Source organism: Saccostrea echinata, unplaced genomic scaffold, assembly GCF_033153115.1.
Source record: "Saccostrea echinata isolate AGI-Se365-2 ecotype Australia unplaced genomic scaffold, CSIRO_AGI_Sech_v1 ptg000002l, whole genome shotgun sequence".
Taxonomy (NCBI): domain Eukaryota; kingdom Metazoa; phylum Mollusca; class Bivalvia; order Ostreida; family Ostreidae; genus Saccostrea; species Saccostrea echinata.
Window position 1 is genome coordinate 31,220,830 of NW_026889751.1, and position 22,276 is coordinate 31,243,105.

At 33.2% G+C, this 22,276-nt stretch overlaps 2 long non-coding RNA genes across 2 annotated transcripts; both read right to left on the minus strand.

Moving 5' to 3' along the window:
- Positions 1 to 376: 376 nt before the first annotated feature.
- Positions 377 to 7,996, minus strand: LOC133202698 (uncharacterized). Its single transcript, XR_009723281.1, has 3 exons — positions 7,340 to 7,996; positions 1,148 to 1,247; positions 377 to 675 (listed from the first exon to the last, which is right to left on the minus strand). It is a non-coding gene; the product is annotated as an uncharacterized LOC133202698 (long non-coding RNA).
- LOC133202693 (uncharacterized) lies at positions 5,244 to 6,488 on the minus strand. The gene is made up of 3 exons (XR_009723278.1): positions 6,309 to 6,488; positions 5,556 to 5,652; positions 5,244 to 5,454 (listed from the first exon to the last, which is right to left on the minus strand). It is a non-coding gene; the product is annotated as an uncharacterized LOC133202693 (long non-coding RNA).
- Positions 7,997 to 22,276: the final 14,280 nt, after the last annotated feature.

The following is a 22,276-nucleotide window of genomic DNA, read 5'->3' on the forward strand; positions in this document are numbered from 1 at the left end:
CTTTTAACGCTTTTTAAATCATTATGACATGCTCATGTATTTGAAAAAACAAAATCACTCTTCCCGAACATTGCTTGAGCCAAGTTTTCATTTACTTTTGTTACATACACCTTTCTGTCTTCATTGTTCTTCCTATGTACAAGTACACAACGAGCCATTATAAAATACATGTAATTGCATCTCTTAATTATGCTTGGAGGTTCCCAATTGTGGCCACACCCTACCCCTGGGGGTCATGATTTGAACAATTCAGAATCTTCACTGTATGGGTGTTGTGATCACCCATTTTGTGGAACGCTCCCTCCTGGTTCTTGGGTCGAGGGTTCCAGCCCAAACAGCAACACTAGCACTTGGCACAATAAAGTGAAAGTTGGAGGTCTTGGATGAGAGAGTAAAAGTTGAGGTCCCATGTAAGAGCAGGCATTGGCACGCTAAAGAACCTTCACTCCTCACTGGGCCTTAGTGTTGAGCAAAGGTCTAAATTTCAAGTCATTCACTGCATTTTGTGATTTCTCATAAGGGTTAAATAATCTTGCAAGGGATGTTACATGTAAGTTACAACGATCAATTCATGCTTTGATGCCTTGATGGAAATGCTGTAAATTCAAGTAAAATTTCTGCTAAAGATGGGTGCTCCAACAGATGCAGCAATTTGAGTTATATTGTTGTTTCTACCTGGAAAGAAATCCACAAAAAATGATTGTGATATTCAGATAAATAAATATTTAATCATTATCAAGTATACAGTTTACACATGTAACTAGTTATGATGATTTTTTTCATTGTCCAAAACTTTGACTTTTATGTATTTTTTCTGAGGGAAAAAATATAAAACATATTATTAAATATTGTAGTTTAAATATAATCACAATATGGGAACCAAATTAGGATTTACATGATACAAACAATATATAAAATTAAGTACAATCATACATTTCAAAGTTAGGTGAATAAATAGATAGTAAAAAATACATGAATATACTCAAAGTCAAAATGCATATTCAAACCCTAATAAAGCATATGATTAATGAGCATGTGCAGTGTATAAAGAACAGGAGCAGCAAATAAGAACATATTTCACATTTATCCCCTTTTTAAACAAGAGTGATGTTTTCATTTTTCAAAAGTATCAACACACTCAACTTACCTGATCATGTTGTTTGTAAATAAAAACAAACATGTCTTAGCTAGGGTTTTTTTTCAACAGCAGGTATTTCTTCAGTACATGTATCTCTGTAGATTGTTTTCTGTGGAAAAAAAAAATCAATTATTAAATTTGAAATTCAAAATACATGTGAATATTGTGATGTACAAGATAGCATCATAACGACCAATTAGCATGATCAGTGTGATTCAAGTATACACATTTTTAAAGCTGTTTAATCATGTTAATTTTTTCAAAGCTTTGTGCACTGTAAAAGATATGAAGGCAACTTATAATTTTGGAGGAAACAGTTTTGTGAGATAATTCAGATAAATATAATTATCATAGTTAAAACAAATGATTCAAGGGTTCACTTATATAATATGGCACATAATAGCATACTTGATTCTGATGATTCAGCACTTTGGTAAAACAGGGAATGACCAGTTCCTATTTAAATCTACACTTAAAAAGTCTAACATTTCCAATATTTTACTGAGTGTTCATTAAAAAAATCAATGTTTGAGCTCGGAGTGAAATATTGGACCTGCCGATGAGATATTGGACCGGTTACATAACACAATGGACAGGATCAGCTAAATCTCATTAGCATTCATTTGTGTTTGACAGTGACGGAATTGACCGATCACGAGTTTCATCAAAGTGCTGGTAAAGGAAATTTAGATTAAGGAAGCCAGCACAAGATACATGTATTTTAAAAAATAAAAGGTACAGTAACAAAACATTTATTGAGTAACTGTTTTCTCAGGCAAAATGTTTTGTTGAACTCTAAAACCAAACTGTTTGCCTTCATCTTAAGGATGGATTCTTCTCATATTTCTTATAATGGCAGAATCTTTACTTTCTGAATACTCAATATTCAGACTGTTTACACTCTTTTAACATCCAAAAACTTTGGTGTCATCGGCCTTGATTTTCAGTCAAGGTCATTTGAAAGTCAGTCCTAAAAATAGTACTTTTACACAGAGAAGTTTTGAAATTTATGCATATGAATAAATTTTGCTGACTGAATAAATATCTTTCACTATAAAATTAAAGTTGTTACTTATTTTTGATGACTAATTCATATGAAATGAGCTGGTGAAAAGATAACATGAAATCCTCTATATTCAATAAATATATTTAATCCGAATTTCCTCGATATTTTTTCAAAATTCTCAGTTTTTATGAATTCACATGAAATTTCATCTCAATTTTTACAATTGACCATATAATGTCAAATATATAGATTTTTGTCTGATGAATATTCAAAGGTTCAAGATTAATTTACAAGGTAAAAAAGATATAGTAATCAGGCAAATTATCGAAAAAAATTAGCCCGAATTTGTTCTATACTTTCTGAAATCTTCATTTTACAGAGTGTTTTAAATGTCTATAAAAAAGATTTTTAATCCCCAAAAACATATTAATTTGGTGTAATTGTGACATAAATACATTCATTTCTCCCAGTTATACATTCTATTTTTATGGTATTTTACACTAGTGCTATTCAAAATATTCATTTCGAATTTCCTCTGTCATTTTATTCTTATGGATGTTATGCATGTTTGACAATTTTATAAAATACATCAATTTTCTAGTGGCAATTACAGAAAAATTATCACATACATTCTTCACATGCACAGGACTAATTCAAAGCAACTTAACCTTTAATATAACCAGGAATAAATAATAAACCTTCCAAAAAGTTATGAGAAAAATCATACATAAAATTTCCATAGACTAGAAAAGATTTCAATACATTATTTATGACATAAACATGAAATCAATATACATGTATAGTGAACATGCCATTCAAAGCTTAATATATGAATATCAGAGGGACTAATATATATGCCTATACATGTATATGTAGTTATATACATATAGGTCCCTGGTATTATGTTATTATTGGATATTTTACATTTGTAAACTGAGTTTTGAAAACAACAAGCAAATTCAAAGAATTGTGGTCCCCCGCTTTCGATGTCTTAGTGGATGGGATGCCAATGCCATTATTTATGGCATATTTTAACAGTCTTGTTTGTTTGTCCTGTCTTATCTGTGCTTCATACAAAAAAACATAAATTATTGAATTAATAACAGTTATGGCAAAGACTATAGCTTCTCAAAACTACATCAAACTTCAAGATCAAGGTCATGAGGTCAAATATCATAAAATCCAAAAGATCTTCTCACAAGTGATGCACATGTAAAAAAAAATATCAGATACCAGAGTATACAATCAGAAAGGTCTTGAAACAGGTAATGCACATGTCAAATGTAAATACCATCTCTTCTCTCAATCAAATGCTATTAGCAATGATAAACTTTTTAAAAATTAGGTCAAACTTCAAGGTTAAGGTCATGGGATTAAAAATCATAGTACATTTGGAAATGCTTGTCACAGGTAATGCACTTGTCAAATATGAATGCTCTATCTTTGCTCATTCAAAAGTTAGCAAAATGATGAAATGTTTGAAAATTAGGTCAAACTGGAAGGTCAAGGTCACGGGGTCAAATATCATAGCATATTCAGAAACAGTTTGACACATGTAATGCACTTGTCAAATATGAACGCCCTATCATATGTCATTCAAAAGTAATCACCAAATATAAAATTTTTGAAATTTAGGTCAAACATGAAGGTCAAAGTAAAGGGGTCAAAAATTATAGCATGCTTTGAAACACTTTGTCACTACTAATGCGCATATTAAATATGAAAGCCCTAACTATTCTAAATCAAAAGTTATAAGCAAAGATAAAAATTTTGAAAAGTAGGTCAAACTTCAAGGTAATGGTCATGGGGTCAAAAATCATAGTACACTTGGAAAGGTATTCCTACAGGTAATGTTCATATTTAATATGAAAGCCCTATCTTTTCTCATTTAAATTTAATGACCAATTTAAAGAAATGTCAATTTTCTGAAAAGTAGGTCAAACTTCAAGGTCAAGGTCACGGGGTCAAAAGTCATAGTATAAATTCGAAAGGTCTTGTCACAGGTAATAAACAGGCATAAAATGAAAGTCCTATCTTTTCTCATTCAAAAGTTATGACCAATTTAAGGTAATGTTAATTTTTTTGAAAAGTAGATCAAACTTCAAGGCCAAGGCCACGGGGTCAAAATTCACAGTATATTTGGAAAGGTCTTGTTACAGGTAATGTACATGTGAAATACAAAAGCCCAATCTCTTCTCACTCAAAAGTTATGGCCAAGGTTAAAGTTTTTGTGACAGACAGCCCGACAGATGAATGAGATTTAATGTCCCCTCTCTTTCGCGAAAGCGAGGGACAATAAATACCTACACACATTTATAAGTATATAGTTTTTTCAGCACCAATAAATATAACTCCTCATTGTGATCACAAATTGCGTAAAATTTGCTGGAGTTTTAAGATAACAAAAAAGCCATCTATGACAATCAAATGCCCTTTGACATCTTTGCCTGAAAATGACATCCTTGAACTTTGTAACAATAATATGCATGCAGCTATCAAACTTAATTTCACATTTAGATGCAAAATACTTATTCAAGGATGAAATTTCTTTTTAAGAATTTGTAGCACAAACATTTATTGATCAGTGTCTATAACTTATATTGAAATGAATTAAAAATTACCTCTTGAGGGTTTCTACTGCAAGTACATGTATGTAGTTCATTTGTAAAAATCTAAATTTTAACCCGGCCACTACCAGCAATTTTGTTCAGCATGCTCTTGCTTAAAATCACCCTTTAACTAAATGATCTAAAGCAGGCACATTTTTATGTATTCCAGAACTGTATTTTAAGATTTTAACTGTATTTGAAAATGTAAAGCAACTGAATACATAGAGCTAGGTATATATCATTTACAAGTTGTTGTAATGCCAGTACATGTAAATCTTCACATTGTAATCTAATGAAAGATAATGCTTGAAAAATTCACTCTTGGAGTAAGATTTCAAATCTGAATCAAAGATTTTGTAAAGTAATCACATTCTACAAAGTGTGCACTGTATCGGGTACTTGGGAATCAAATAATTTAACATTATATAATTATAAATAAAAATATTTTTGACTGAAAGTTTCTGAAAAAAATCAAGAATGGAATCATGCAACAAGCAGCAGTAACTATGATAACATGCATTGACTTCCACATTTCTACACACAAAAACATTTCTTTGATCAGATAAATATGTAACTCCTGCTTCTAATCTGTGATATATTCTGAGAAAATCTCTTTTCCACAGACAGCCATCATTCATTTGATTTGAGAATTTCTTGCTGAACATGTGTCCACCTGATGAAAGTCCAAATTTTTTGTTGACCTATAATTTAAAAAAAAAAGTAATATATTTTACATAGCAACACAGATGCTGCATTACATGATAGTTAGATAAAGTTGTGTCCATATTTCTTATACATGTACCTCAATAGTCCATCTGCCAGCACTCCTTGCTCAATCATCCTGCATTCTGACCTCCAGTCTTTTTTCTAGTCTAGGGTAAAGTAGGGTTGATTTTCTCCTAAGAATTAAACATGAACATCCCTTAGACTATTTTTTTAAATTAATGGAAATTGATTATAAGTTTAAACAACTTATCTCATCTGTATTTCATTTATTGATTTAAATGAATGAAGATATTTTAATAGATTCTACCATATGCATAATGTCTTATAATGTATTGGATATAAATAAATAGACATTTTTTATCCTAAAAGTACAGAAAAGTAAAAAAAAAAACAATAATATAAATAGTTTTTTAACAATAATGTTTCATTTTGCTCTATTTATTCGATAATTGTGTGTTTCAATGTTATTGATATTTCCACATACAATATCAAGTTTTTTTTCCGTTTGATTTGTACCCAAGCGGGACACCTTACTTTTCTAATAACTTGATGATTGTTGTGTCTTGAACAAAGTAGGCTAGTTAAAAATATAAAATTTGTTGTAGTCATATACAAAAAATGCTATTTTTGTGAATTATTATTCATAAACCTGACGAACACACGAAATATATCCTCTTCAAATTTTGACAAGTCGCGGGAATAAGCAGACGAAATATTGATAACAGGACTATAATTTCCGTGCGAATTCCCATAAATCAATACAAATCAGCATGTAATTGAATTCAATTTCAAAATTATGAAAATCTTCAGACATATATAACTAACTTACATGCTCACTGCACACGACATGACTTCAGACGAGGCAACGTGGATCTGCAATCTTGCACATGTTTGTGACCTTCAAGTTCAAGCTTCCCTTTTGGCTGATCGGAATTTCCCGGGCATAAATAACTATGATTTAATTTGTCATAACTGTCCCTGGGCTTCTGCAATGCTTCGATAATGTTTTTACAAAACAACCCTCTCGGGGTTTTCTACGGGAAATGATCTGGACATGTTGACATTCGCTACCGAACTGCGAATATTATGGAGATTGTCGCAAATCAAAGAAAATATTACGAAAAATTTATTAATTTCAAAAGAAATAGATTCCACATTACTTAAACTGACAAATTAACTAATAGTTTTTCCTTCAGTATAATTAAATATGAATTTTGCATTTTACGACTTGCATAATTTATGGAGACCCATTGACGACGTAAAATGCTGACAAGAATCCATCCTTAATTAACACGTTTCCTTTGAACCCAGTCAATAATATATATGTATATTGTGAGATGGTATTGCACTCGCATCAAGACTGGAGGACTGACTGAGCAAAAAAAAATTGAAAGGCTCAGGCATGTCAGGCGGCTTCGACATTGTGTCCTTGGAGATATTTGTATTGAAAGTGGTTTATTCTATGACAAGAAGCTTTTGATGGAGATACTCTGGTGAAGACAGTGAACTATTATATATTTGCAGTCCTTTCTATCTTAGTTATGTTTTACCATAGAACTACAATATTTCTATTTATACTGCTCACAACATAAGCTGGGTTATTTGATTCTATTAGCATGTAGCCAGGTTTATCTGGCTTAGTTCAGCTCGGTCAAATTCTATCAGAAGCAACTATGCTTATAAACTAGGCTACCCTAATTAGGAATTGTCCTTAATGCAATTTATGTTGCATCCAAAATCCTTTTTACAAAGTTATTGATAAGATTTGTCTGCATTGAAAAACTGTATTAATATTTATGAATAAATAATACCAAATGTAACATTGAAAAAATATATAGGCCTATATTTAAATACGGTTACCTGTTCCAAATGTTCAGTGTTGATGTCAACATGGTCAATCAGAAAGTTTTAGCTTAGGTCCTGGCATTCCTGGTTCTTGGTGTGTTTTCTACTTCATTTACATGTTTACAAACATGCACTTAAAAACTTTTTATGTTAATTAAGTTAAACTCCAGAATGAGATGCCAATATATCTTAGACATTCTTCAGAAAAGATCGTTCTTTCAAATCGATGACATACCCCTGAGTCTTAAAACGTCTTCAAAAATAATACGGGTACCACAGTTAATCGTCTTCGTCAGAAACATCAACTTGAACATCATGATCATCGTCTCAAGCCACGGTTACCATTCAGAGTCCGCTCATAGGCATAGAACCAAGAATGGGAGAGGATCGTACATTTAGGCCGTAGTATACACAAACCGTTCTCTCGTCGTTTCTTTCTTTTTTTATTAACATCATACATATGTGTTTTTGTACACCTAGCCTGGTTCCCTGTCCCCGTTTTGCTTCGTGTACTCCGCGTCGCTGCAAGGATGAGCCAGGGGACCAGGCCTGGAGGTTACTCTGTGCTCAAACTCATACTCCGTTCTCTAAAACCTTACTCATACTCAAAACTTGTATACAAATTAGAGAGGAATTTTTAGCATGAGTATGGTTTTGGAGTAAGGAGATTGAGTTTGAGCACTGAGTACATACTCAGAAAGTTTTATAACCTCCAGTCCAGGCTATTGTTGATATGCGCTTTCGGTAAATGACGTAAAAAATAATTTATTTATAGAATCAACAAATGAATATAAATCGAAATGTTTACAATATTCTGGAATTGAGAGGAAACGTTTAAAACTCTTCAAAAGAATTAGAAATGTATATTTTTTTTTTATCTTTTGCGATACATAGTTACGTCAATCTGATTCAAGGCATATGCGCGGTTTTCTGCGCAGTGGCGCGAAATTTCGAATTAGGTCCGTCGTCCTTAATTGAAAAAAAAAAAAAAAATGGATGTCAATGCGCTTCTTTAGGCGCTACGGAGCATTTAAAGGGACTTAGACACAGATTTGAAGTTAATATTTTCTCAAATTTTCTGTATAATATCATGACTTATATGTTCCTATAGCATTCACACGAAAATATAATTAAAACAATATTTTATCTGGAAATTATTGAAACTACGAATTTCGGGACGCGTTTGATTTACACATCCTTGCACTTTCCCAAGTAAACTTTATCCTTAATATAAAAGTAGAAATTTGTTGTCTTTTAATGAAAAATATTAAAACTATAATCCAGAAAATTCAGAGAAGAAATGTGAGAAAGCAAAACCAACTCACTAGTATTGTCAGTCCGTGTTCAGTGATGTGTGCAGAGATTACAAAAATATTTTTTTGTGTGAAATGCTATAGGAACATATAAGTCATGATATTATAATGAAAATTTTAGAAAATATTTACTTCAAATCTGTGTCTAACCTTTATAGGACCTCTTTGCACTGTAATTACGTCTAACACATAAATCCTTTAATATTTTTTATCCAAATAAACTATGGGAACAAACATGTTTTTTTAATCTTGAATAGTCACATTAAAATTCAAGACAACGAAAAATTCAAATTATTTGGCATAGTCAGTTATTTGACCTTTCTGCACTTAAGAAATGTAATTTTTCTGGCATTTAAAATTAACAAGAAATATATCGAGATAACGAACAATATTCAAGCTCAGAAGGCCATTAAACAATACAAATTGGAGCAGCGCAAACATGGACCTCTAAAACATCAGAGGTGGGTTCAGGTGCCATGGAGGATTGAGCATCCCCTGGCGACCGGTCGCACTTGCCGTGTGCTCCTTGTCATGATCGGGAAATAACGGAAAATTCCATAGACAATTCAGTGGGTAAATAATGGTCTAACAATTAGTACGAAGAACGTCAGTCAGCGTTTGACTTGATAAATTGTATTTGCTGACAATGTCATTACATCGACCATAGAAACTTTAAACGAGACTACTGATATTCTTGTATCATCAACTTGTTCGTCAATAACTTCGTTTTAGAAATTGTTCATACGTAGAGCATGATCTTGCGTATCGAATCAACTGAGAAATATAACCCCGTATGCAGGTGATGAAGGTATATTGCTGCATTCGTAAGGGAAGTTGACGATTGAAAAGTTAAAGTCATCACAAGCAATAAAATCATTTGAAAGTAATGACATTTTACATATGCTGAATTGAAGCAGAATTGAAAAGATAATTAGTTAACTAGGTAAGAACTTTAGCCACAAATCCATATGTTGTCTCTTGTTATTTTAAATCTTTTAAACAAACCGTATCGAATGTCTTGCTGTTATCACTAAGTGCAAAACAAGTTACTTCGAATTCTTTATTGTTTAACTCAAAACATTTATTATGATAAATTTATATTAACTGGGTACTGTTTAATAATTTCTCATAAATCCATAATGTTTTTATACCCTCGAGTGCCCAGTAGTCGTGCACTTAAAAAAAGAGAGTATCTGTGCTAAGTACAATTTAAATGAAAACTTTGGTTATCTGTCTGATATTTTAACTTACCGTGTAATTGTCTAATTTTCTTCTTATTAAAAATATTTCGAAGTGCTTTATTAAAGTTAATACCGAGGCACAAAAAAGTCGGGTTTAAACGAGTTTTCGTTTTAGACCAGTAGTCATGCGCTCGGATGTAGCAGCAAATATGGGGCCAAGAAAAATGAAAACAAAATCACGACTTTATTCTTCAAGGATCAATCCAGTCATTTTTTTTAGAATTTATTTGATTTAATTAGGATTACGAATGTTTTTTTTCTAAAATAAGTCACAAGTTTTTCAGCACTCTTCTTACAAGTATTCCTAAGTAATAATTACGTATTTCAGTATAAGGACTTTGCAATGTATATCAAGTCATCTTTTAAAATTATTGACGAAATACCCAGTGATCATCACGTATGACTATGCTAATTAGCCATGTGCTCGTCATGTCAATAGGTGGCGCTTCTGCGCGAGTAAAGTATTTAGAAACTATAAAATGAGTATTAACAAAATGGCGACTTTTATCGATGCTTATGTTCATTTCATTTATTCATAAATGTTTCCTCCGTATATTTAACTCTTTGTTATACTGTAGGCGCTTCCTTCTCTAATCTTTGAAAATCAGTCGTTTATGACGTAATATCTTGCACGTGATACACGTATGACAACAAATAAAATGATGCACGACTACTGGCACGCACGACAATAGGACCCTCGACCATAACAATTTACTAAATAAATGCACTTGAACAATATTCTTTCAAAGATTTTTCCTATGCAGCTTAATAAGGATATTGGTATATAATTAACTTAATGGATTTGTTTTAAAGACAGATATCACATGTGTATGTTTCCAAACACCGGGAATTTGCCAATACGCCAAAATTTTATTAAATAGAATTTTTAGCAGAACTGCAATTTCATTGCCATTTTTAAAAATCAAAATATGGCTAAATATGCCAAGACCAGCTGGGGGTTTGGGGGTTTGGGATCCATAATTTCAATAGTTTCATTTTCGTCTATAGTAACATTTTTAATTTTTTGCCGTCTGTTTTTGGTTTCAAATTCGAAAAGGTCTTTATCTCCGTTATCGTCGAGAAAAAACTTTACAGAAAAAAGTATTTATAATTCACTTTCTTCATCTGTAAATGCGTATTTAAACATATCTTAAATTGCTTTAACGGAGGAGCAGATCGTGTGTGTGTGTGGGGGGGGGGGGGGTAGAACCCTTCAATAAACCGCGATTTATTTGATAGGAGGTTTTTATGTCTGTGTATTTTAAATGTTAGTGATTCATTAAAATTAATCAGATATTCCTTTTCAATCTTTTTTAATTATCAACTTTAATTCTTTATTTAAATAATTTTTCTAAATTTCCCATATTTTGAAATTTTCTCTCTTATGTATACATGTAGGTACATCTTTCGAACATGAATACATGTATACATATTTTGGATCGCTGTATCTAGTTCATAGTTTCAGCATACGTACAGGCCCGTAAAACACGGTTTTAATAGATAAATGTCGGTTGCCCCCACTCCTTTTTGGTTGGTGTATGATCGAACACCGGCAAATTCCAGTATATAGAAAGAAGACAATGTACCGAGTAGATAAAGATCATCCACCCCAAAATAGGAATTTCGAGTTTAATCAGTTTACTTTTTTATTATTAGTTTTATTTTGACTCGTCTTTTTTGGACCCCCTCCTTTTAAAAACATTGCTACAGGCCTGATGTAGTATGAGCTGCTTTGTGATCACTTTTAGTTTTTTTAATTGATCGTTCCCGATTCAAGGTAATCGAGGGTATCTGTTATAAGTATAGGATCGATATCATCCGGAACACAGAAAAACACTGTGAAGGCCCGAGATGTTCCGGATGTATTTTTTCCATGGAAGGCCCAAGGTGTTCCGGATGGGATCAATACGAGTTGGTGCTATATTTGTTATTATATTGATTCAGTGATATAATGCAAATTTGGATCAGATAGGCGTTATAGTTTATTGGTAATAGACCTGCATCCAAAACTTTAACCTGGTCCATTATCTGTAAAATGTATATTATCGGATCCAGCATCCGAACCAAGTCAATAAGTTTGCATTATCCATGCAAGTTTGGTCAACATAAGACTTATCATTACTTTAGATAAACTGCTCACCAAACTTTAACCTGTTCATTCATCAAGAAAATGTAGGTCAGATCCAGCATCCGAAGCAAGCCTTAGATGTATCATCCATGCAAGTTTTGTCAACATAGTGCTTAAAGTTACTTGGAAGTGAGACCTACACAAGAACTTTAACCTGTTCACTCATTCGGAAAATGTAGGTCAGATCCAGCATCCGAAATACGCCTGGAAGTGTGCATCCCTAAATGTATCTTTCTTGCAAGTTCGGTCAACATAGGGTCATTTTCACTAGGAAATGAGACCTGCATCAAAGACTTTAACCTGTTCACGCCTCCGGAAAATGTAGGTCAGTTCCAGCATCAGAAGTAATCCTGGTAGTGTGCATCCTTATATGTATCTTTCATGCAAATTTGGTCAACATAGGGCTCATGGTTACTTGGAAATGAGACCTGCACCACAATTTTAACCTACTTCAAATACATTTACCTGGTCATTCCTTAGCTGAAATTGCAGCATCTGAAACCTTAAATGGTACAATGAAAGACAATAGAAGCATATTCCATTCATCTCTGATTAATGTAAGACATAAACGTACTCAAAAAGAAAACTGCACCAAAAACCTTAACCAGGGATGCTGAAACCGACGCCGAGGGTATCACATAAGTTCCCCCAACCTCGTTCGGGTGAGCTAGAAATCAAGAGAATTGATTTTGTCTATCGATTGTCAAATTGATATGTTTGATAAAATGGTTATCCATATCCTTCTTAATGGTTGCGAGATATATGGGGATTTGAAAATGTGAATATTATTGAGAAACTTTTTAAAACAATTTAAATTTTGTAAACGTATACTTCATCTTTTGACATCTACGTCAAGTTATATGCTTTATGGTGAGCTTGGTAGATACGCATTGAGTGTAAATATTAAAATGAGAATGATAAAATTATGGGTAAAATTCTGTGTCATATTTTATATACTTTTTTTTATACAGCGCATCAAAGTACAACATTGTTAATTGTAGTTTTAAATGGATTGAATGTACGTGAAGTATTTTGAAAGAATGTGCTTCAAATTATGTCTGGATGACGCAAAATATTGAAAATGAAAAAAAAATTGGTTGTTGAATTAATTAAGCAAACACTGATTGGTCAATTTCATCAAAAATGGAATTCAGGTTGTGATACATCGAGTAAAGACAAAATTTATAATATAAATAGTACTTTTACATTTAGATAATATTTTACACCAATGTGTCAATGAATACTATAATTACATTAGCAAGATTTAGAATTAGTTATCATAAATTACCAACAGAAATAGGCCGATGGAGCAATATATACTTTCAAATCAAAGACTCTGTACTATATGAAATAATGATAATGGAGACGAATTCCGTTATATTATGTCATGTCCAGCTCTAAATGACTGTAGAAAATTGTATATACCATCAACACATATGTTAACCAAATGCTTTTAAATTTTCAAATTCGTTTTCGTGTAAAAAGGTATCCGTTAATAAGAGAGTTACCCTTCCAGGTTAATGTAAACTGTACACTCTTGCATCATGTATTTTGTTTGATATCGTTGTTGTAATTTCTCTATGTTGTTTTACACGATGTGAGAATAAATTGAATTGAATTGAATTATTATGGCATCCTTTTTGGATACACATGACACAATACAATACCAATTTTCACAATCTTGTTATAAAACACATGGAAATTAAACGCTGGGACATCAGAAAATGACGTCATCGCCAAATACATGATTGTACCTAGGTAAATTTTTAGTCCCCTACCTGTGAAACCGGAGGGGACTATAGGTTTCCTCTGAGTCTGTCCGTCCGTCTGTCTGTCTGTCTGTCTGTCAGTCTGTCCCACTTGGTTTTCCGCACTTTTCTTCTAAACGCTTGTAGATATTGAGCTGATTTTTGGTATGTAAGTGCATCTTGATGAGTTACAGATCAAGTTTACATTTCGTTCCGCTTCATTGATTTTTGACGGAATTACGGCCTTTTCAATTTTTAAGGGTTTTCCGCAATTTTCTTCTAAACGCTTTCAGATATTGAGCTGATTTTTGGTAATTGACTTTACCTTGATAAGTTATAGATCAAGTTTGCATTACGTCCCGCTTCATTGGTTTTTGACGGATTTATGGCATTTTCAATTCTTAACGGGAACCAGATTACACTTGCCGGTAGGGGACTAGTATTGCTAATGCAATACTCTCAGAATGCTTGTTACTGATAAAAATGTTTAAAAATATATTATATGTATGATATTGTAATTATTTATATATTTTTCTTGCCATTGATATATGTCACTTATTATTAGTCCCCTACCGGTAAAACCGGAGGGGACTATAGGTTTCCTCTGAGTCTGTCCGTCTGTCTGTCTGTCTGTCCGTCTGTCCCTCTGTCTGTCTGTCAGTCTGTCCCACTTGGTTTTCCGCACTTTTCTTCTAAACGCTTGCAGATATTGAGCTGATTTTTGGTATGTAAGTGTATCTTGATGAGTTGCAGATCAAGTTTGCATTTCGTTCCGCTTCATTGATTTTTGACGGAATTAAGGCCTTTTCAATTTCTAAGGGTTTTCCGCAATTTTCTTCTAAACGCTTTCAGATATTCAGCTGATTTTTGGTATGTGACTTTACCTTGATTATTTATAGATCAAGTTTGCATTTCGTCCCGCTTCATTGATTTTTGACGGAATTATGGCATTTTCAATTTTTAACGGGAACCAGATTACACTTGCCGGTAGGGGAATAGTATTGCTAATGCAATACTCTCAGAGTGCTTGTTTTTTTTTTTTTTTGTTTTTGTTTTTTTTTTGCAAAATCATCTCTGCACAATCATATAGATGAATTTTCCAAGAAACACCAGTATCGTGCGCGACGTCTCAGTTAATTTTCTCTCACTGCAAGGATATTAGCATAACCGTTTAATCCCCATCTGTGGTTAGTATCGCAATCAAAACCCGCGACGGTGTAATGCAGAGGGATGCGGTCATAACCGGGATCCTTACTGTACATAACTGTAGCAGTGACGAAGCATCGTTTTTGATTTCCAACATAGTAGATAAATACCACCGTCAAACATTGGACTATGGGGTAAACTGTTCTTACATAAACAAGTGCCCGAAAAAAGTGTGTAAAGCAACGGGGGGGGGGGGAGGGAGGGAGGGGGGCAGCCAGAGATTAAAATTTTTAACTTACCTGAAAAAAAAAATAGACCAGAAAAAAATTAAATAAAATTCTGTCCAAACTCGAAAATCCAACGTTTTTCAGTACCATTTTTTTTTACTCAAACATATTACATTACCCTTATTTATTTCACTATATTGCAACAAAAAGTTGGGGGTGGGTTGCAACAGGATTTTCAATGAACATTTTATATAGTTAATAGTTATGTCTGTAAAAAAGTCTCCCCTGGCCCCCCTGATTATACGTGCCTGTGTAGATCCTTGATCCGGCTGTTATTTGTTACCTCACACGAACACTGTATAAAAACCCGTTACCGTGAAACACCCGGTCACTCCAGAGCTACTGAGAGGAACCTTCACGCTTCCATTGAAAAGGTATTTTATTTGCACTGAATTCAATATTTATTACTCATATTGATATTTGATAGGTTTTACAATTTAAAACTGAAATCGTGCGGCTTTATTTTGAACATCACATCATAAGAGAAATTATAAAAGCTTTTCTACTAAAGAAATCAAGTGTTTGTTTTTGAAAAATATTTCATATATTCTTCTATCAAATAGGCCTGATAAACCTGATACGTTTTGTTGGGTTGTTTGTGAAAAAAAATCATTTTATTTCATTATTATTTTTTTTTAATTTAGGATCCAAGTATCGAAATAAGAAAATGGCTGAACAATTAAAAGGTATGTTTCCAATGTACATGTACATTTCCATCTCTCTCTCATTCTCTCTCTCTCTCTCTCTCTCTCTGACAAACAGTCCAACTGAATATGAGTATAAATTGAACTCAAGAATAAATAATACAAAACCAAAAAATTCAGTATTTATATCCTTTTTTGAGTATAGAAATTGACATAAATAACAAATTTGTAAAATATAAAGAATTCATATATTTTCTTTAGTCTTCAAGCACGGGACTATATGTGCCGTTTTCTATACAAATACATATACAAAATTTTGCTCAAAGATTATGACATTATTAGCAAAACTTACAAAATCTTCACATTTACTCTGTCTAACAGTTTTCAGATTATCTTTATGAACATAATTCTATTAGATATATTAATGCTTATTTAAAAAGGTTTGTTTTTGTTATTCATTCTTAAGTTCAAATAATGAAACTATGTCTACTCTTTTTATGCAATGGATACGCTTTAGGAATTTTAATAAATAAAAAAGATTTCACAAACATAAAGGTATGTTTTTGGACCATATTGAAAGGCGCCTCTAGGTCAACTATAAGCTTTTACTTCTTAACTATTTTAAGTGAGAGGAGAATCAAATTAATACTTGAATAAAGAGATAAAAAAAACTGTGTTGCCTCTTTGTAGCAAACGCTGGCGATGTGATGAAAGCTGCCAAAGATATGTTTGAAAAGTTCGACCCTTCTTGGAAAGAAATGTCAAAGGAACAGATCAATGAAATTGATTCGATTATGAGAAAACACATCTCAGATGCACTCCAGTTAGCGAATTCTCTGGATGATGCCCCCAAACTGTCCGATACAGCACTGGTAGCGAAGATGAAAAAACTTCTCTCGGAAGAAGATTATAAGAGAATATCTGGGTATGTTGATCAAGAGACATATACAATGGAGATTACGAATGACGAAGCAACTGTCCACCGTGGAGGCCAACAATTTCGTACCGCATTCCAACTGAACACGGTAGAGGGCCTCAAAGATGCAAATATTTTCCAAATAGCCAGTCTTGTAATTGAAGCCGTATTTTTCGTCCTAGATGTCCTGTTACTTAAAGTCGCCATTACCGATAGTCTGTTGTACAGGCTCATTGAAGATGTGATGCCGGAAGTGCGTCAGCCCGCATTTCAACGAATTGTGGAAGAATTTCTAACAACTTGGAAGACTGGAGGAGCTCAGAATAAAGCAAAGGCCATTTACGATCTCGTAAAAGCAACTTATTCAACAGGAATGTTCATGAAAATTGTTAAATTAGCTGTAAAGGACATGCCATGGTTTAAAAGAATGAAAACTATCGCAGCCATAGTTTCCAAGACTGCTTCTGTATTTGCCGAAGATGCCCATGTCTTGATTGCAATGCTTGCTATCACAGTCCACAGTGCTGACAAACTGGCGAAGAAATGTGAAAACCTCAACAAAATGAGCGAAATGCACGCAGCTCTCAGCAAATAATATGCTAGATTTTGTAAAACATTTGAAATGACGGTTTTTGTATTTAATTACGTTTTCCTGATGAAGCATTTAATATTATATTTCTAGATATATATTCACATAGTTTCTGTATTTATATAATTTTTCCTAATGATGCATTTAATATTATTTCTAGATGTGTGGTACATAGCATTTTCTCTTAGCTATATTAATATTAATAAACGAAATGAAATTGTATTGACTTTTCATATTAGAAGCATATAGGTCTTTGGTGTGTGACTCCGCAGTTTGGTCACTAAGTCTCGATTAGTGTAGTGGCAACAAACACTAGTATTTCAAAAGAGTGAATAACGAGCCATTGATTTATATCAATGTGTTTTACACGATGAAATATATGGAGATAACGAACAGTATTCATGCTCAAAAGTCCATTTAACAATAAAAAATAGGAGCAGAGCAAACACGGACCTCCAAAACATCAGAGGTGGGCTCAGGTGCCATGGAGGAATGAGCATCCCCTGCTTCACCAACTTGTTTGTCAATAATTTACCTCGTTTTAGAAATTGTACATACGTAGAGTATGCTCTTGCGTATCGAATCAACTGAGAGATATAAACTCCGTATGCAGGTGATGAAGGTATATTGCTGCATAAGTAAGGGAAGTTGACGATTGAAAAGTTAAAGTCATCACGTTTATCATAAAGCCTGGTTGTTAGATTACCATTAACGTCTTTTTCAAGTAAAATATCCAAATATGAAACAGATGTGTCAGACTCTGTGGTATCTTTTATCTCAAGCTCACCGGGATATATCGTATCGACATAAGAATGGAAATAACCATTGTTAAAGGACTTATCGCATGTTTCTAAATTATTTGAAATTAAAAGCGTAAAACGTTCCTTATGACCACAGTTTATAAATTTTGTGTTTTTACTGCGGATAAACTGCGGTAATTAATCAATTATTGACTCAAATGGAAACCCCTGAATTAAAAATCGAAGTTAATTAGATAGCGATCACGTGACCCTGTGACGTCAAAGGCGACAATGGCTGATCAGCTCTTCACGTAAATCTTACTAAAATATAGTTACGCAATACAACCTGAATTTTCTGCGTTCTGAACCGCCAATTCACTAATTTCATCGATTTTAGAATTGTCAGTAAGAAATAATCTGAAAAATCCGTTAACATTGTATAAATAGCAGTGACGATAGCGAGGGAGACACGGCGAAGACGAAGAAACTCGCCATCACAATACAATTTGATTTGTCATTTTATCACATGTATTAACTTATTTGATTCACAAATTTAATATTAGATAACTTTGTTATTCTTCGTTCTAAACACAATATTAATTTTTGCAAGTATGTCTTCATATGTTATGTAATTATGACGGTCTTGAAAAATAATTTTCAGATCACGAAACATTGCCGTAATCAAAGCTACAGATTCTAAATGTTTGGAACAAAAAACGAAAATATCTCAAAATTCTTATACGTTAGAACTAGTTAATGTTTCTATAGTAATTGAAAATCACGTTAGGAATTACTTTTTTCAGGATTTTTCATAATTAAATTGCATTTGTCGTTGATAACTCCATAAATAGTGTGCAACTTATCATTTCTCTATCACTGAATTGTCGCCTATGACGTCAAAGCAGTATTTCACAGAAATCCGACTGAAATATGCATATTGCCGTATTTGAATTTCAACTCTCAATATCTCTTAAAATACGCCTTCAACAACGTTTATTGTATTCAGAATTTTAATAAACAAGGTTGTAGATAATATTTTTCATAAAATTAAGATTTTTGAAAAATCATGCAATAAGTACTTTAATTGACAAAACGTCGTCGATATATCTAAATGTCGAGTTGAAGGCCACAACAAGTGTTTTCTTCTTTTCACGTATAAGATTTTGGACAATTTCTGCTTCATATGAATACAAAAAAGGTCTGCTAATAAAGGGGCGCAATTGGTACCGATGGGAATTCCAATAGATTGTTGGAAGACCTGGTCTCCAAAAACCACATAGATATTGGCAATCAGAAACTCAAGCATCTTTTTAATGTCAACTTCAGAGTACTTGTGTGTACAATCAGAATGTTTTTAACAAAATAATTTTGCAAATGTCCAATGACAAGGTAAGTAAATTTACGAGTTCCACGATGTAAGTTTATTTTCGATTACTAGTATTTTATCACTATCTGATGGTTGAGACCAATCGCAACTTCTTGGGCCCTTCCTACAAGCGGAAACTTATTATTACATGATTGAATTTGATTAGCTGAGATCAAACAACATGCGTGGATGTAGAGGGGTCGGGGGTCGGGGGGTATGGACCCTCCCTGGAATTTGCAGAGTTATTAAAAGGATATACTGAAGCAATGAAAAAATGACTTTGGATCCCCCCCCCATAAAACGTAGACCCCACCATCACCACCACAAAATAGGTTTTTTCACGTTAGGGGATTTTAGGGGTAGGAAATTATTTGACTCGGTGGACACCCCCCTCCCTAGAAAAAAATCCTGGATTCGCGGCTGAACAATGTTAGAAAAAATACTCGTTATATTCAACTATATGTAACCTTCCAGGCGAATATGAGGATTTATTTTTTTTATGCGTTACCCGTTGAGCACACGACATATCACTGAACAGGTTGTCACGTGTTCTTCCAGGTTGTCACGTGTTCTTCCAGGTATTTGAACGTAAAAGTTAATCATTTTAAGTAATATCTTTTAACTTTTTTCAGTATAAGTCCTGCAACTTTTGACCAGTTCATGGGGGTATAAATAGGCATGTAATATTTCATGACTTAGAGGTACTTTATTTGTTAATGAGGGAATGCGTTTCATGAAACATGCGTGTGAAAGAGTTCTAATTCAAGAGACGGTAGACTGACGTAGTTACTTTCAAATGGAAAGCGGAACGGAACGGAAAACACAAAATTAAGGTCAAACAAATAACCTAGATTCGATATAAATCAGATATAAAAGCAATATTCTTGATATAAAAGTCATATCTAATAGAAATTTATCGTAAACTATGATATATTCATGAATCATGCACACCCTCAGAACAGGCGCGTGTAAATGCGATGGTCTATAAAATACATACTATAAATATACTCAAGTCCTGAGTATCCATCTGAACGTTTCGTACATTTTTTTTTTTAAAAAGAAAGCTCATTCATAAAAAATTATATTGTCTTGAAATAGGCAGAAGGAAAAAAAGATTACTAGTATGTACATACATATATCTGTAAAGACAAAAATAACTAGTTGTGACATTCAGATTATGCAAGCAGTGGCGAATCCAGGAATCTTGAAAGGGGGGAGGCAGTTTGGGGTCGGGGTAGGGGCCCACCGCCACACCAAAAATTTGATTTATTAAATTTTATGTATATTTTGGACACAAAAGGGGAGGGGGCGGACCTTTTGCAACTTCTCAGACCTTTCCGATGAGCGGAAAACAAACTCAATTGTTGTACGGGGTCATTCATATACCCCCCTCCCACCCACACACATGTACCACATACAAACAAACTTTAACTTCATTGAATGTAAAGATGCTACATTAAATTTACCACAGAAAAGTTTTCCAACTTTATCTATCCAGAATTTTAATAAATAGGAAGCGACTCAAATATGATGAATTTGAAAGACACTGGGAGGAAATAGTTGAAAAACTCTAAAATTTCCTCACCACAAATTATTACATGAAGTATGTGCCCCCTCTTTCATCTTTCTCTCTCTCTCCTTTCAATCCCCCCCTCTCTCTCTCTCTCTTTAAACTTTCAAACTAGTTTTATACATAGTAGTCTCCCTTTTCTCTTTATTTCATATGGTCTTGTACATTTATTTTTATACGTTTGTGTGTATTTGTGTAAAATGTGTGAAAGTTCAATAAAAAAAAAAAAAGTAGGAAGCGACTCTATTTTGTATAAAATTTTAACAACCAGTGTTACATTAGAGGTGTTCATGCCGGAAAGGTTTGCTCTAATCGTAATCTTAAGAATTTTTTACATTTTATTTCTCTTACCATGGTTCATCTAGATATCAAATATTTGCCCCCCCCCCCTTTTTTTTCCAGATATAACCTTTTTACTATAGAAATGATTATTGAAACCCCCACACTTTTTGTTAATGTATTTAATGTAGTAAGTTAGTGTAAAAAAGTAGCACTGAAAAATGTTGGAGCTGGAGTTGGTACTTATCCCCCCTCCCCCCTCCCGAATCAAACAATTGTCTTCTTTTTTCGCTTTTCAAATTCTTTTCAGGTAAATTTAATCCCCCCCCCCACTTTCAAATTCGATTCTACGTCACTGCTATGTCAGCGATTTTCGTGAATAAGAGACTGAACATGACTAAATCAACTTTTATTTAGTAATGGGGTATTGAAAATGTATAAGATATATCATTTATGATAAAATTTGTGTATTTTAAGTGATTTAATCTAAAATAATATATTACGTTTTCCGTTCTGTTCCGTTTTCCGTTCCGCGTTTTAGCAACACCCCTTTCAAATGACATTTTTGCACTATATTTGAGATTTAATACTGTTTGTGATGACTTTAACTTTTCAATCGTCAGCTTCCCTTACTTATGCAGCAATATACCTTCATCACCTGCATACGGGATATATCTCTCAGTTGATTTGATACGCAAGAGCATGCTCTACGTATGTACAATTTCTAAAACGAGGTAAATTATTGACAAACAAGTTGATGAAACAAGAATATCAGCTGTCTCGTTCAAACTCATCATTTCGTAAGTTCTATGGTCGATACAATGACCTTATCAGCAAATACAATTTATCATTGAGTCAAATGCTGACTAACTTTTTCCTTATATATATCGACTTGACAGAAAAGCATATTAACCTCACACTTCATGCTCGGTCGATATGCTTTTCTATCAAGTCGATATATTTATGAATCGACCTCATGAAAGGG